Below are 18,772 nucleotides of genomic sequence, written 5' to 3' on the forward strand. Positions count from 1 at the left end.
ACATATTTATATTAAATTTAATACTAATGTAATCAAACTCAAATATGTACATACATACATATATATGAATGTGTATTATAAGCATGAATTTTGAACAAAATTATTATTTTTTTATTAAAAATAATTTAACCGTGTAAACAAAAACGTATACTCAAGAAATGAATTCAAGTGATTTTTTCTTAAAATAGTGAAAAACGTATTAATTTTACTTTTTGCTTACTTTTTATTCTGTAAAGGTTCTTCCTTTTCAAAAAAAGGGTAAATTACCTCCATTCATTTTAATGAAGTTAAAGGAGTTAGTTGCTAATTGCAATTCTCGAATATAAATCGGAAGCTTGTGAATTTAAATCCTATGAGGAGAGGTTGTCGGTCTTATAATGGTTCACATAGTGGCAAAATAGTACTTGGCAGAATTTATTTGCAAATAACGTTGTATACCGCATGCCAATTTAATATTTTTTGTTAGGAGGGCTTTCTCGATCCTTTTTCGTAGCTTATACGATATCATTTTCAATTGATACCTAATATGATGGTGTTTGCGCATCTTAGCGTTATGTTTATCAAAACGGATTTGTGAGAGTACGTCCGATCATCAAACTTATTTTGTATTCAATATTCAGTTGGTCCTACCGAATTCTTTTTCACAAAAACATAACGTACTTATCTTAGGAATTTCATTTTCTTCTTTTTAAACTTTAAGGGAAAATCTCGTGACATACGCAAATGTTTTAAAATCTAAATTTTTATTTTTGTTCAAGAGACCCGAACCTCAAATTATTGAATTTTTTTATTTTATTTTATGTGTTTTATATATATTTATTATATGTTCAAACATTGTATATAATTCTAATCATTTTTCCTGAAAAAGTTTTATTCAAAGTCTTGCAATAAATTTTCAGTCTTTTTTTTAATGCGACTCTGTTAACCGGCGTTATTGAATGAGCACATGTTTTTCTTATTTTCTTTTATTTCATTTCTTTGATATATATATACATACATATTGTATGTACAAAAAACCACATGCCTTTTTTCCTTCTTAAAACAAATACACATTAAAGTGTATTCAAAAACAAAAAACGTAACTCGACTAAAAGTTACAGTCTTATAGATTTCTTGGCTTTATAATATGAAAATAAGTCACAGCTAATTCGTTCGGCTTATAACATAGTGTATGAATATAACATATGTATGGATGTACACAATATTATTTAAAATGATTTGTTTCATCCTAGCAGTCGCCAATAAAATTAAGTTATTGAAAAATTAGAAATATAATGCGGCTAATTTATTCTGCAGTTGCATAGAAAAAACGCGCGTACGAATTTTAAAATTTAAACCTGCTACAAGTTAAATTGTATTATGTATGTATGTTTGTACATGTAATATATAAAAAAAAATAAAAATCCAAATTATTATACTCTTTTTAACTATTGAATTTGTGCACTTAAACTATGCTTTTAAACAAAATTATGTATGCGGAATATAATAATTAATTAATTATGTTTGTGTGTATGAACATATTCATATGCATGCTTACTTACAATATATGTATATGTTTATGAATATATTATTGTTTTCTTCATTGAAATTTTTATTCATTGTGATGTCGGCTCATTATAAAATCAGCTGGCCTATCAGTTTTTATTATTTGACTGCTTGCTTAACTTGTTTGACTAGGTTAAATATGTATGTTTATATATATGTTTGTTTTGTTTTTGTGTTTATGTAGATTTCATATTTTCTGTTTGTTGAAAAATGTAGAAAAAATTGCATATGTATCATTGGCCAAGGGGTTTAAAATGTAATTTTCGTTTATAATACATTTATTATTACTTTATTGTATTGCAAATTTTAAAATTTCTCAATTTATAAAACATGACAAATATTTCATTGAGAAAATGACGGATCTGATTGAGAAAATGGGAATTATATGTTAATTTGAAAACAAAGTGACAAATAACTCCTCTCTTCCTTGATAACATAACAAAAAACCTTTTCAGTTTCAAGTTCAACTAAAAAATTACAAGTATGTACATATATAGATTTAATATGAATGAATGAGAATTTATAATGAATAATTTAATAGTATGTATTGGTGTTTAAGAGTTTCTGTTATTCATATAAGCTCTAAGATAAAAGGCGTGCTTTGAATTGCTAGTGAATCGAAGATGTAGTAAGCGTTGATGAATAAACAAAACCATTACTTTCGTCACACACTCAAATACGCCTTAATAATTTTTTTGGGTAATATTCTCTACCAGGTCGTGTCAGACGAATTTCTATGTATTGTTCCGATATTTGTACTTATTGACAGTCTTTCGTAACATTTATTTTTGTCACGGGAGTTATTAATTAAATGATATTGCGACAAAGTAAAATTATTAGAAACTTTTAGAGACATCATTTTAATATAACATACACCAAATAATTGATACTTTTATTACGCGAAAATCTTTATTGACAAAATTGAAATTCCAACTACCCCACAGTTACTTAGATCAACCCACGTTCATTTTTTTTTATTGTTATTTATTTTACAATTTTTTTTTTTATTTATTTTCTTTTTCAGCTGTATGAAAATTGAAGAAAGACTACAGTTAAAGCCATTTAAGTTTTTCAGTCACCTTTAAGAAGTTGTTTTGAATGTTTGTTTGTATCGGGTATAGAGTAAATAAATTTCGTGTATTTGGAATTTCAAATAGAATCGGTTGAATTTTCGTATCCTTTAATAATTTCGAGTGTTCTGGAAAAAAAAATCAAATTAAAAAAGTGTCTTTTTTAGTTTGTTAATATTTTTTTGGATAAAATCTTTATAATTTACAAAATTATTAAAAATTTTATAGAAAAAAATTAAAAAAATATTGAAAAAAATTCAAAGTGTATTTTAAAAATATTTTAATTTTGTGTTTAGTTGATTTATTACTGGAGTAATTGGTGATTGCAAAATTTTTTTATAATTTTTTTTTTTTGTGAACAGCAAAAAAATTTTTGTTGAAAGTTCATCCTTTTGAAATCAGACGGTTTCAAAAAAAAAATTTTAATTTGTAATAAAAAGGTGTGTATGTAATTTTGTTTTTATTATTTTACCTGATGTTTTTTTTGAGTTTCTTTTTAACAAAATGTCGATAGCCTTTATTTTTTTCTTACTTTTTTTTAAGTTTTTTAAAATTTAATTTTGAAGAAGAATGCAAAAATTTGGAATTTTTTTTTTTGTGTATTTTAAGTTGCTTTTATTTTAATGATGATGTGAACAAAATTTGAAAATTTTATATGTATGTATGTATGTATGAATGTATTGTTAAAATGCCTATATGTACATACATATATGTATGTATAGCGGAGCAGTGTTCATAAAACATAAGCATGATTGAATATTTTCTTGATCGATGGTTACAAGAAAAATCTTTTGTATTCCTAATTCTTTATGCAATGGTGTAAAATTTTATTTTCAATAATTTACGAAATAATAGTTAGTATGTGTATATGCAACCTCATTTTAGATTCCGAAATTAATGAATAGCGCAGATTTCGCTAAGTACCTATAATCTAAATAGAATAAAATTATTAAAAATGTAAAATAAGTAGATAATATTTTATAAGTGTAAAATTAAAAGTTCAACAACCTCAAATATTTACGTTGTACCTACACTCTAATATAATACACTTTAATTAAGTACCTATTTTAATTAAGTAGGTACCTACAGTACCTATACCTACCTACAATAAATCCCTTCAGTCAAGCTATAAAAAAATTATATTTAAAACAATTTGTTTTTAAATATATTCGAAATTTGGAAAAAATATTCCTATATGTTTTGATACAAAGCTGGTTACCTTTACAACAAACGCAGTTTAACATCACATTGGATTAAATACCTCATTAGATTTGTAAATGCAATCATTGATTAAGAACAACGTTAAATTATGTAATGAAGGTCTCTATACATAGTTGTAAAATAATTAAATTATGTATGTTATTATTAAAATGTAAATCAAATAGGTAATTGTACTTAATTTTATTAATTATTATATTATTTCAAATAAGTATGCGACGCAGTGGAACTAGGAAAGTAAAAAAAAAAGAAGAATAAATTAATAAAAAATAAAAACTAATTTTAATTAATTAAAATTCCTTAATTACTTAATTAAAATTAAAATTCTTTATACTTACTTGTTTGTGTACATAAAGTACATTTACAATAATGGCAAAATAGCTATTAATAAAGTAAAGAATATCCCAGTTGATATTCATTGTTGCATTGCATGTATCGATATCGATTTTTGATGGTTTTTCCTAATAGTCACCGATTTGACTACAAGTACTTTTATTTGTATATGTCAAATATCAATTCAAATAAATAATTAAATACCCTCCTAGCGTACGAGAAATTTGTTTGGAACCAAAGAATATCGTATACAAACATATATATGTATACATATGCATATATACATATATGTATATGTAAATGCTAATGTATGTAGGTATCCACCATATCTACATAATTTTTTTTATCAAAATTGTTATTTCAATTATTGTTATCTTTGCGACTTTTCTTTTTATGATTTCTATTGAAAAAATTTAATATACCTTATGTAAGTACAAGTTTTAATTACTTTCCCATATTTTATATTTTGACAATATTTTATTAATACACATAAGTACTTATTTAAGCCAAACTTATTTATGTATAAAATATTAAATTTCAATTGCATAATGAACATTTTTGTTTATTTTATATTTTTTTTTGTTATTAAGTGCATAATTTTGTAGAATTGAATTTGCAAAAGTTTTGTTTTCATTTATTAATAATAAAAATTAATAATAAAGTTAATTATTACATAAGTTTAAAACTATAAGTATTTGCAATGCATTTACAAGAAATTTTTTTATATTTTGAATTTTATTATATTTTTATTATTATTTAGAATTTAAATAAGTAATTCCAATATCATGCTAACATGGTTAGATATCTGCTTAAATTCTTACTTATAATTAAATTAGAAATCGAATTGGAATATTTAATATCCTATAGCAAAAAGAAACAATTAAATGGAAAACCATTAATGCTATTACCGAAAATTTAATTCATAATTTCTTCATTATACTTTTATTTTTATTAAATAATAATTAAATAATATAAAATTAAAGTAATTAAAAAATTCGATTAGAAAATTATTCTTAATTTTTTTATGGTTATTTCCTGTACTTATTGATTGTTTCTTTTTCGGATGCTAACAGTACGAGTATTTGAAATTGATTTTAAAATTACTTTATGTACCTACTTTAAATTACACTGATATACTCGTAAGTATTTATTTGATTAAATTTTTGTCTTCAATGTATTAAATTAACAATGTATGTTTGTTCTTATCTTTTATATTAATGTAAGCGTGCAATTACATTTTTAAATTAAGTATGACAAAATATTGATTAATTTCAAAGTTTGCAGTACTGGCATTATTTTAACGAAAAGTACTTGCACAATCTTGTTTGCAAGTATAAGTAATTTATAAAAGATAATTTAATTCTGTGATTCTGAGTTACATTTAATTATACTTTGTTACTTGTTTGTACTTAATGTGTGATATCTTAATTTTAAAAATTACAACAAAATAAGTAAATTACGAGATACTTAAATTATATAGAAATATATTAGAATATTTGTACAGTTTTAAAGCTAATTGAAGTTTATTACTTAACTAAATTTTTACAAAAATTAAGAATTATCGAATTCAGTTTAGGAGTTGGTTGCTTGAAATCACATTTACTTAACTGTGTCTTTTAAGTGAACTTTAAACATGATTTTTTAATACATAAAATTCAGAGTATTTTAAAGCTCAATCATTTGTGTATTAAGCCTTTCACGACCAGCTGATATATTTTGTATGAAAATTTGAATTTTTGACATTCTCTTTATTTTTAGTACAGCTTTTTTTCTCCCTCTCAAAAAGTTGAATCAACTTTAACTTAATGGCGAGGATTTTTAGAATGTCAAATTTACGTATACTGAACTATTACAGTTACTTATGATTCTCGTCAAAAAAGTAATAAATGCATCATAATAGTTCGACTACAAATAGCTCAGCTCAAAAACGACGAACCAATGAATCCCAGGTTTAGTAGTATTTTTACTAAATTAGTACAATTATAATATATTCGGATTATTCTGGTTAGTACTTAAGTATTTTGAAATTCACTATTTACCCCTAATTATTTTTATATGTAGGAAAAACATTTCCTTGGCTTTGTTTTTTTTTTATAATTACATGCTTACATACTTGTAATATGTACTTTTGTATGTCTTTCAATTCAAGAAGTACAAAATCTTATTGAAGTTATTTTATATTTCTTATAAGTAGTAGAGCCGGGAAATCATGTTAAGTATAAAAAAATGTTTATTTTAGAAAACGGACGCAAATCTTTTTTGCTTATGACAGTAAATTTATGATAAACATTATGTAGAGAATTTACATACATAAGTATTATATATAATTATTAAGTACAGCAGATTGTTTAGTTTATTTTTATTTACTGGAATACAAAGAGAAAACTTTGTACGTTTTAAATAAACATCAAGCATTGTAGATCAAGATTTTCTTCCTTTGATCCTTAAATTTAAAAAAAAAATAAATTAAGGAATTTATAATTAAATTTTTTCTGAGAATTTTATTTTGGTTTATAATAAATTACTAGCATATAATTATGTGATAATATTAAAGGTTCATGTGAAGGGTAAAAATTTTAAAGAAGAAAACTAAGTTAGAAAATTTTTTGATTTTAAAAATTTCAACTTCACATTTTTGTATAAATTAGAAAATACTTACATATATTTATTTAATTCTTTTACTCGTATAGCGTGATCTTCAGCGTTGTTTTTTTCCAAAAAGAATAAATTTTGTACGAATCTAGAAACTGCTTACGTAATAAATTTCAAATATTGGAAAGCTCAAACCTTTTTCAGTTTATACATTATGTTACGTATAAGTAATAATCTAGATTTTAAATGTTTGCAAGTGATAATATGAAAATGTAATTTTTTATCATTATATTTTTTTAAAGTACTTTTGATTTAGATTTTAAAATCGATTTAAAATAAATTCACACGTAGTAAGTACTTAAATAATTATTAAATGTTCAATAAACATTAGTCACTTAATATAATTTTTACCACGGTTTTTTTTTGTAAAGGTTTTAATTGTAAAATAATTTGAACTCAAAATTATATGAAATTATAGTATGTTAGATTACGACGGCTAGATTAATAAAAAAATATTGTAAGATGACTAATAATAAAAAAAAGTACATTAGAAAAAGCAATTGTAGAAACAAGAATTTTCAATTCTAAAACATTTTTCATGGTAACATTGTAAAGTTAAAACTCTCTTAATATCGCGTCTATAATGTAAAAAATGCTCATTATTAACAATTAAAAAACTTGCATATTAGTTATCAGAATAAATTTGTGGTTGCCTATTAAAATCCAATAAGTATTATGTCATGACTCTCTAACGCTCCGTGTTTTATTACAATTTAGAATTGGTACGAGGACTAATATTTTGATGCCTGATAAATGATATTTTGAGTGATTTGAATTGCAAATTTTGAATAAGTAGAACTGTGTTATCATTTACCCTCCTGATTTAAAATGTCATTAACCCCATTCAGTTATGCTTGCAGCTTAATAGTATAAAAATAGTTGACATAGTCAAAATTTTTGTTTTGAATTTAAAATTGTTTCGGTACGCTATAATGAATCGATGTGTCATAACAAATTGCAAACTTTTTAATTTATTTTATAATTAAAATAAAAATTAAAAATCACAAATGAAATACCTATTTTATGGCAGTGTTTTTAATAAAAGTTGTTGGCCTTAAATAAATCTTATATGTATAACAATAATTTATTTTAACAAACACAAGTTATATAAATCGTATACAATATTTTTATAATACTTACTAGTGGATAAATATTGTAAGTATAGGAATAACTACAATGTATATTACATTTTATGAAAAAATCCCAGTTATGATAAAATTTTTTGTAAAATATCGATTTATTAGTTATTTTTATGATAACAGTTATGTGTAACATAGCAATAGATTTAAATCAATTTTTATTTTTTGCAAATATCTAAGTTTATTCTTGTACTTAGTATCTAATCTAATTTTCATGATAATATCGTTATCAATATCTAATTTTATAATAGGGAATAATTTTTTTTTGGTTTTAGATAAAAATTTAATAAAATAACTTTATAATTTAGTGTTAATTCTTATATCGTTTCAAAGGGTTTGTTGTTTTTCTTAAACTATTAAAATCGGTGGTTGATTGTAATTTGCACACTAAATTTTGATTAAAATTATTTAAAATTAAATTTAAATTGTAGCTTTCCTCAATACAATTACAAATTATATTTTTTTAATTAGAAATTGCAAATTAAATTTCCAAAAATTATAGGTAAGTTTATTTTGTGTTTACATAATATTTGGAAATAATCGATTTTATCCAATTTAATCAATTAAGTCAATTTTTTGCAGAGCTAGAATTTTATTCCATTGAAATAGTTTATGCATACGTATACATATACTTATCTATATTACACTTAACAAGTGTTGCACATTAGTGATTAATAAGTGATCTGTACTTAACTTAATGTAATGATAACAGGTTTGTCAGTTAAATGATATAGTAAACAATCCAGACAGATGAGCAAAATTTTACTAGATATTTTTAAAAAAAAAAATGTTATCTGTCTACTTAAACTTCTTGGTTTAAATTTATTGTAAAATTCTTAATATGTCTTTCATTGAATGCACATACAAAGTGTTATACTTATATAAGCCTGCTTAAAACATTTAATTTATAAATCTTTGATTCATATATACTTTATATATTTTGTTATCGAAGTGCAGGCGCAATCTAATTAAATTAAGCCGGAAAAAAAATTAATAAAATAGCTTATCGTATACTTATAACGCTGACACGCAAAATGTTTTTTGCTGTTATGTAATTTCTCTACTAGTAGTTCTTCATACAATTTTTAACGTTTTACCGCAACTTGCTTAATAGCACAACAATTTTACAAACACAAAACTTTTTTTGATTTGCTTTGGTTGTACAAAAAATTTTCGATTTTCTCAAAATATTTAGTTAGTCACCTAGCTTATGATATAGAAAATATATGTAGATAATAATTCAGTATTGTAACACATTCTTCATTATATAAACATTTTATTTTACAAATATGAAATGAATAATTCCAAACCATGAATATAACGTATGTTATATATGTATATATATGGACAAAAAATTGAGTTCAAACGGGTGTGCATATAAGCGAGCTCTACTGTGTATGATTTAAAAGATGTTTTCATGTTGAATTTTAAAATGTCCCAAATCAAATCAATTTAAATATCTGCTTATTAGGCATTTTTTGTTTTACAATATTTACATAAGTAAGCATTATATTTTTAGACTGAATTATATTATGCTTCAATATAAAAAGCTTTTCCTAAAGGACTTTTCAACTTTTTTAACTATTCTTACCTACCCAACAATTCCTTTTATATTTGTTTATACTTAAAGACCTCATTAATTTATTGATTTTCACTTAATTGTTTTTATTATATTTTGTGTATAATATTAAAACAATTTTTGTTGTTATACGGCTTTAACATTTAAAAAAGATTATATAACAAATTTTGATTTATAATTCGACTTTTGCTTCATAAGCTCATAATTTCTTGTTGATAATAAGTAGGTGTTCCTAAAAATTTATTATAAATAACAACATTCTGCTCTCTTGTTGATATACAATATATGCTTAGTACTTCTAGTTAACCACAATACAAATTTTAAAATCTATGTATGGAAATATTTTTTTTAAGTATTAAGGATCAACATATAATATCCTTAAATATTCAAGTGCAAATATTAGGTTTCATTTTTAGAGAGATTTAAATTTATAATCTTTTTAGTGCTGTGTATTGTCTACTTAGAGGTTATAAATATAATGCACATGAAAAAAGTACTCTATGAAATGAGATTGCAGATATAGATTTTTGCCGACTTAATTAAAAATATTTATAAATTTTTATGCTATTTGCTTTTAAGAATCTACAAGTACATTATACGTATATGGAAGTTCATTAGGAGAATGGATCTTGAGCATTAGTTTTAGGGTATGCCACGCGTTCAAGGAGGCCACAATAGATTCTTATATACGTGGTCGCGGTGCACTGTTATCCGAGTTGTGCAAATATACAAATCTACAAGTATAATTATCTTGTTATGACGACATTTGGAGTAATTAAAAAATATACCATAGAGCTGATGTTAAAATTAAATTTTAACCATATTTTTAGTTACGACACTTTGTCTGTATATTTTTTATGTTGTAGAAATGCATTGTTTTCCTTTTTCATATTTAAGCCCTTGTATACTTATGTATATGTAAAATCTATGTACTTACTTATATACATATTACACATGGCGATTTCACATTTATAAGGAAAAGTTTTGAAAAGCAAAAGTGTAAATCCTATACTATTTGTTCATGCTTTGCCAACTTTGTATATATATGTATGTATATATGTTCCTTTACAATACAAATATGAAGACAATTTGATATTGACATTATAGTATCTGTATATATACCTATAGGTATTCTTTTATTGGAACATTTTCAAAAAAGTTTGTCGCAGTATTATTACATATGCACATACCCATACATATGGTGGAATATAAATTTCAAGGATATACTTTTTTATACTTAAGCAATTGAAATAAATAAAAAAGGAAACTAAGGGGAATTTATTTATGTATGTTTTTTTAAAAAAATGTTTTAAAATAATTGTTCTTTTGATTTTTATTCAATGGTTTAAAGGGTAAAAAAAAAAACATTTTTCAAGGTTATAACAGATTTAAAATAAAAATATTTTCAGAATTTCAGTAAAAATATAATTTTGTAAAAAAATTTTTTTATAAAGTTTTTGGAATATGATGATATTTTTAAATGTAAAGTAATCTAACATGTTTGATGCATCGCACTTTCGACTGTTAAAATGTTTATGGTACGGCGGTAAAAATTGCAATTATTTATAGCTGTAGAGTGCAAGACACTTAAATTGTGTAGATTTTAAATTCACTCATCGTATATCGCGCCTTGATTTCTATTTTAAATTCCTTTATTCAATTACTAATCATGCAAAATTAAAAACAGTTTTCCGTAGTTTGTCGAAGTCTATTTTTTGGAGTTAAAACACTTTAGCAGCAGGGAGGTAATATGTACAGGTTAAGTTGGTAGACAAGTAATGTAAGCAAATGTGAGATAATCATAAGATGTCATTTAAATTTTTTAATAAATTTTTTGAAAGATTATTGTATAAAATTAATAAGGGTGAATTTGTAAATTATGCAATTTTTGTTTACATTGTTAATTGTTTACTAAACTTTGAATTTATACCAGATTTGTACTAATTACGTTACTTACATGTGTACATGTGTACGTTAGTAAATTGTTTTTGATTTATGTGTTTTAAATAAGCGTAACTGGCGGTCTGGTTTTTTGGTTTAACTTAAAATTTTCTTATAAAATTTTTTATTTCAAAAATCATTTCAGTAATTCTAGTAAGTAATGTGGAAAAATATATTTTGGATTCATATGATTTTGTATATGCATTGCTTTTCTAAGATCCTGTTAATTCTACTTAATATTATTAAATAAATTTCATTTTTAATTTAAATAAGCATCTGAATTTTTAAATTATTTAATTTTTTTTTATTTATAAAACTCCAATAAATATTTTTTAATTATCTCATCTTTTCTGATTAACACTTGTCTTCTTTTATTTTTTTCTTGATAAAAAATCTCATTTAGAGGTTTGAGTCATTTTTATAAGACACAAAGTACATACCCACACATGCCGCTTATTAAGGACAGGTTGAGAACATTTTACCAAAAAAAAATTTTTTTTTTTTTTTAATATTTATAAATAAATTCTATATTTATTTTTTTTCATTAACATTTTACAACTCATAAATAATTCAAGTTCTCATTCAATTTCTCACGATTACGTTGAAAACATTTTTATGAATCATTCGCCGTGTATTTTTTTAAATCTTACTTTTTTCTGATTTTTGTGATTTTAAACACATTAATCGCGTTATCATTTCGATTTTTGTTTTTTTTTTTTTTAACTCGTTCATGAATGTTTTCTTTATTGAAAACTTGAATTTAAATTTTTTCATCAAATTAATATTGAGTTTGTTGTATAAATTTTTAGGTCAATATAGTCTTTAATGCGTTAAGAAGTGAAAATTAAATGTGTAAACAAGGTAATTTAAATTCAAACAATGTGCTTTAAAAGAATTTTCGTTTTAAAAAATAAAAAATTGAATAAATAAATAAGTGTAGTGTATTTTAAATTTCTTGAATTTCTTCTCCACTTTCTTTATATTACAAATTCTCTGCAAGTATAGAAACTTATATTCTTTTCTTTAAATAAATATTGAATAGAAAAGAAAAGTTTACAAAATTCAAAAGGTCAAAAAATTTTTAAATAAAATAAAGTAGAAGTGCATTTTTAAAATTAAATTTTTTTAAATATTTTCAAACTGGTGGGAAATGTGGGCTTTTTGAGTAATGCTTTGTTTCGTAGAAAGAAAAAAAAAATCATATTAACAAATTACTTGATGAAAGCTTTAAAATATTTGAAATATTAATAATCATTTTTCGTGTTTTACATGGAATATGGAACACCCATAGTGTTAATTAAATTTTAGAAATGGTTTACATACTTAACTCCTAAACAAACTTATTATTGTAACAATCAATTTTATTTTTTGGAAAATTTTACGAAGAAGAAGTAACATGATTGGAAGAAGGAAGTTTTAGTCTAAAATCTGCAAAACTGGCTAATTTAAATCTGTCTCTATTTCCATAAAAATTTCTAATAGGTTTCAGAGCAAAATCATATTGTATCACAGGATCATATCCCTGTATTTGATCCTAAGAGTTTTGGTATAGAAACTGGTTCTAAGACTTTTGTATGAAAATATTTTGAATGCAATTAAGTACTCAAATTAATTACTCTAATTTTGAGGTTTATAAAATTATTTGTTAAATATTTAAATAATCAATAAATTTCTATTTTTCACTAACTGTTAGAATATATATACTTTTCGCAGATATTTAGAAGAAAAATGAATATCGTATAAAACAATTACAATTAAAATTCAAAAATTATAAATTCCTATTTCAGTTGCTAAATTTTTCTACTGTGGCATTTAAACATTAACAAGGTTGGGTTTCAAGCTCGCGTTACCATAAAGCTCATTACTTATACATAAATAATGTGTACATACTTAATATATTAATTTAATACATCTTGGCAATAAATTTATAGTAAAAAAAATAAATTCTATATGAATAACATTTTTATTTGGTTTTTAAACAAGAATGAGGAAATTAAGCATAGATTTTCTTAAATTATCATTAGTACATTAATCTTAAGTAGAGGTATATGCATATTTACACAAATAATTATATACATATGTACCTACATATTTACACTTTTAAATACAATATTTATTTATACTGAAAGTGTGCATTAAATTGTGTTTCAAATGTACATATAACCGCTATTATCTGCTTAAGGTAAGTGTCCCTATTACTGACATACTTCGCAACAAATTCAACTTTGGCGTGAGATATTTTATATGTGGGATACAATAAATGATCGTGTTTCCGATTTTTTGAATAATTTGGATAATTGAGAATAATGTTTTTTATAAAATTATTTAATCAAAATATTTTTTAATTCATAATTTTTCGATTATAGATGAAGAGAAAAAATGTTCCTAATATTGACATAACCGCAAATGTTTGTGTCTATTACTGACAGTTTGTGTTCCTAATACTGACAATGTAATTTCATATGCTGTAATCTATATTCTATATACGAATAATGGTTAAAACGGTTAAATTGATAATATTCAATAAAAATGGAATAATAATTTAGATTTCTACGGACATTTCATCTTATTTCAAAAAAAATTAAAAATGAATCAAAATATAATTCAAACAAAAATAAAAAACATATTTTTTATTGAATTAAAGGTAAAAATATGTGAAATTCAGCTGATTTGAATTTATTATTACTGTAGAATGTACTTTTGCTAGTAGTCTTAATATGCAACAATGAATAAATAAAAATTTTTAAAAGATATTTATGAAAATCTAATTCGAAATTACATAATGTTTTATAAAGTATTATAAGTAATATTTGCTACAAATGTATTCTTATAAATAATACCTAAAATATGATGTAACATATCACACGAAATTATAAGAAATCAGATCAATATATTCTAAAGCTGCTAATAAGCCTATTCTAAAGCTGCTTTTTGCTTTAACAAAGACTATTTATGTATTAAGTACGTAACGAAAGCAACCCATTCTCAATTTTTAGAACAACATTTTGGGTTATTAAAAAGGGCTACTTTTCTTATTTAAACCATTTCCATTCCATTAGAACCATTTCCGTTGTGATATTTGTTATGACGTTAACGTTTACAGTAATTTTAAAGCATTTTTTTAGAAACCGAATTGTACTGCTTTATTGACAGTATTGTATACAATATTGATACACAATTTATAAGACGAATATCACTATTAAAAAGGTAAAAAGGTCGTAGTCAGATATAGGTTTTAACAAATGTAATCGATTTTCATTTGACTGAAATAGTTTAAACAATTTTAAAGTATAAAGAAATTATTTTAATTAATTAAAATGAATATCAAAATTAAAACTTTATACTGACATAATTTTGTATATAATATTGACCCTCTTTAGATCGTATTACTGACACCAGTTTATAAAGGTAAAATACTCCGAACCTGTAGTAAATTCTTAGTGTCAGAATTCGGACATTAGAAAGAAAATTCAAATTCGATTTTAATTAAATAAATACGAAAATAAAAATTTAAATATTTTAAAAATGACGTAATTTATAAAAATATGGATTTTTGACGTATTACTGACACATATGTCAGTAATAGAAGCATGGTCGAATTTTAGATGTTTCTAATACTGACAGAAATTATTTGTTAAAATTCTTATTTATTTAACGTTTTTACTCCGAATTACTTATAAAATAAGATAAAAAATAATCAAAATATTTAATTTAATATAAATACATATATTTTTAACCCTCAAATAAGTCAAAAAGCAATAAAAACAAAATCGGAAAAATTAAGCAAAAAGTATAAGAAATTCTCCAATTCAACCCACCATTGCTATGTCTATGGAAACAAAACTGATTTATGTTCAATATTTTGGAGTTATTTCAAAACTAAATAAAAGGAAGTATTGCGATAATTTGAATTAATCTAGAAATAAAAATATATATATATGTTGTATAGAGAAAATCTCTTAATAATTATAAAAAACCTCATATATGTCAGTATTACCGCCACTGTCAGTATTAGCTACACTTACCTTACTTAATAATCATTTTAGTTAACCTTGTTTATGAAACGTCACATAAATAACTTCTAAAAAATCTGACAAAAAAAAATTTTTTTTAAAAAGATTCCTAACCTTGATTAGAGAACGCTGTTAAGTGTTAAAAAAAAATTTAAAATAAAAAATTGTTACCACTGAAACCTTGAACACAATCAATTACGACTTTTCATAATAATTACAACTTACACCGTCTATTAAAGAATAACCCATATACTTGTATAAGTATGTATGTATACATGTATGTACATATGTATATCAATTTTATAATACTTTTGAAATCAGCAAGATAATTTTGATAAAAACTGCTTAGGGTTTTTTTTAAGAAATCAATAATTCGGTAGTTTTACTTAATAACAAAATTTTTAACACTATTAATTACAATTTGTGTAAAAAATTGATTTTTTTTTTATAAATAATGAAAGGTAAAGCGAAAAAAAAAACTAAAAAAATCGCGAAATATTTAAACAATAAAAATGTTAATGTGTTTAACATTAAAGCAGAAGACAAAAAAAAAAAAAAAAACAAAGAAAATAAAACTTAATATAGAAAAAATTCCGGAAAAGAATGCATAGTAGTAATTTAGTAAAAATCGTGATAATCGCACAAAAATTTTCATAAAAAATGTTTCAAGCAAACAAAAAAAAAATTTAAAACAAAAAGATTTAAATAGAGTTGATCCTTTCAACTTTGTGATACCAGTACGAATGAAGATACAATGAAGAACCTCATTGAAATACTTGTTCTCGAGAAATTTCTACGTTATAGTTTCAATAATTTCTGAGATAATCGTAAGAGCTCATGATACCTTTCCAATACCTTTTACCAAAAGTAATGTTACTAAATTTGTTTATACAAAATTTGAGTGTCGTATCTTAAGTATTTTCTAAGGTATGGGCAATTAATAACTATTGAAGTTGTATAGTAGTTAAGTACCATAAGAAGTCAAGAAATTTGAACAATTTTTATTTCACATAACACCCATAAAAATATATTTGCTTGTGCGGCATTTTGATATTATAGCCAATAATAATTTCTGAGATATAGCCAAATAGCTTTTAAAGTTGTAAGGTAGCTAACCGAACCATTTGCTTGATCACATTCCGGCATTTATAAATCATTTGTGAAAATTTGGTAAGCATATCTCAATTAGTTTTTGAGTTAGTGTTGGGACGGAGAGACACACATGATTAAATCAACTCAGAATGTGATGCTGATCAAAAACATACACTTATGTCTATATATCAGACCATTCTTCCTTAGTGTTAGAAACGGTAAAGCAAATTTATAATATTTTTCGAACATATGTATGTTCGTACGGGTATAAATATGTTATAAACGATGTTTCAACACTTCACTATTTTAAAAATTTTCTGCTTGTTTCCGAATCGATGAATATTTTAGTATCAAAATCATATGATAAATTCCTTAATTAACATTTTATTAAAATCGATTTTTTTGTTGATTTTTATGTACGTATTGTATTTTTTTTTTAAATAATTAATTATTGATGTCTTACTATAATTATAGTCTTTAGCTAAAAGAGATGAAAGTGAGATTTTTAAAGTTTTTAATTTTCTTTTATTTAACATTTTTATTTAAATTTGACATAAAATGATTATCACATATGTATATGAATTAGAAATCGAAATCGAATATTGTTATCACCACTAAAACAAAACAAAAATTTAGTAAAGGAGCAAAAAAAAATCAAAATATTTTGATTTCGACTTTTGATTAACTTTTCGATTCTATTTTGTTATATTGTTATAACACATAACTAAACTGTTGCTGTTTTACAAGTGCACACACAAATGTATTGTTAAATGAATATTTAAATATTGATTATTAATATTATTAGTTTATTAATATGAATGCAATCAAATTTATATAAGGGCATTGACATTATGCACCAATATGCCCTTTTGAATTTAAATAGTATTTAGAGAAAGAAAGTGATAATTTTTTTTTCTTTTAATGAAAGAAAGTTTTTAATCAAATAATTTAAAAAAAAAATTTTTGAGTTTACAACGTTGTAGGTACTTTTGCTTATTCTCTTCTGTTTCTTAAAAGAAATACTAATATTGAGTGCATTGTTCTTAATTACGAATTGAGTTTATAAATTAATTGAGCTATATTTAATTATAAGAAAGGAAGTAATTTATTTTATTGTATTATTATTGAAAAATAAAAAAATAATAAAACTTTGTAATAAATTCATTGATTTTGTCTAATAAATTTATTTATTAATGAATTCAATAAGTAATTAAATTTTAAAAGATTAGATAATATTTATAATTAGATTATTATATTTGTTTTAATTTAATAGTTTTCAAAGAAAACTGTCATGGTTAGGTTTCAGACATTTCCGGAAACCTTATTCTATCATGAATTTTATAGAATCTGTAAATCATATTCAAGGAAAATCTTTACATACCTACATATTGTTATAAATTTTCTATTTCTTATACCTGAACATGTAGGAGGGGTATGTCGTTCTATTTTATCATGAAAATTAACTAAAAGAGATTGGTTAACCTTTATAAGTTATGTATGTTAGGAATAAATAGTCGTTTTTCCCATAAGTAACATTTATGGTCCATATACTTATTCATTTCGCTTAATATATTTCACTTATCAAAATTGATTCTCCAAATGTTGTACTCGAAAAATGTGTAAAAAGTAGCTTAGTGTGGAAATATACATATCCATTACTTAACAAATAAAAACTATGTGATTTCACTATAAGTTTATACACTCGATTCCAATGAATAAGTCTCATATCGATGTCGCACTTCATTATTCTTCGTCATAATTTTTCAAAAGTTTCTTACTTAATTCAATCATCTATATGTTCATTTTGTTCGGTTCATTTGATTGAGTCTTAAAAATTATGTTATACTTTACGGTTTTGTAATCCATACATACATAATAATGTTTTTCCCGTTTTCACTTGCAAATTTCAGAAACAGAAGAAGCACATACATTCAGTACATCTGTTTTTATTCAGTAAATCTGTAACTAATAATCTGTAAATATTTAAAAAAAATCGTTGTACAAATACGTAAACGTATTTTAAGAGAAATAAATAATTCTATAAGTATACATACATAAGTGCATTAATACATTATGAATATTAATAGAAACCTTTAATTTCAGAAATTACAAAAATTTAATTGCTTTTTTGATTATTTGATGAAAATTTTTTTACCATGAAATTTATTTCTCAAAATTATGAAATTTTTA

The 18,772-nt window shown here is 23.2% G+C and overlaps 1 protein-coding gene across 2 annotated transcripts in view; it reads left to right on the forward strand.

Moving 5' to 3' along the window:
* The first annotated feature begins 2,637 nt into the window (after positions 1–2,637).
* The window catches only part of LOC129610481 (unconventional myosin IC), a 69,469-nt gene continuing 53,334 nt past the window's right edge, over positions 2,638–18,772 (forward strand). Inside the window, exon 1 of one of the 2 annotated variants that reach the window (XM_055523091.1) lies at positions 2,638–3,055. The gene's annotated coding sequence lies outside the window, so the exon portion shown is untranslated. Of the gene's footprint in view, positions 3,056–8,295; positions 8,460–18,772 lie in introns of those variants that run through there. The other variant, XM_055523090.1, reaches the window with a different exon arrangement.

This window comes from Condylostylus longicornis, unplaced genomic scaffold (assembly GCF_029603195.1).
Source record: "Condylostylus longicornis isolate FDR11 unplaced genomic scaffold, ASM2960319v2 ptg000044l, whole genome shotgun sequence".
NCBI classification, from domain to species: domain Eukaryota; kingdom Metazoa; phylum Arthropoda; class Insecta; order Diptera; family Dolichopodidae; genus Condylostylus; species Condylostylus longicornis.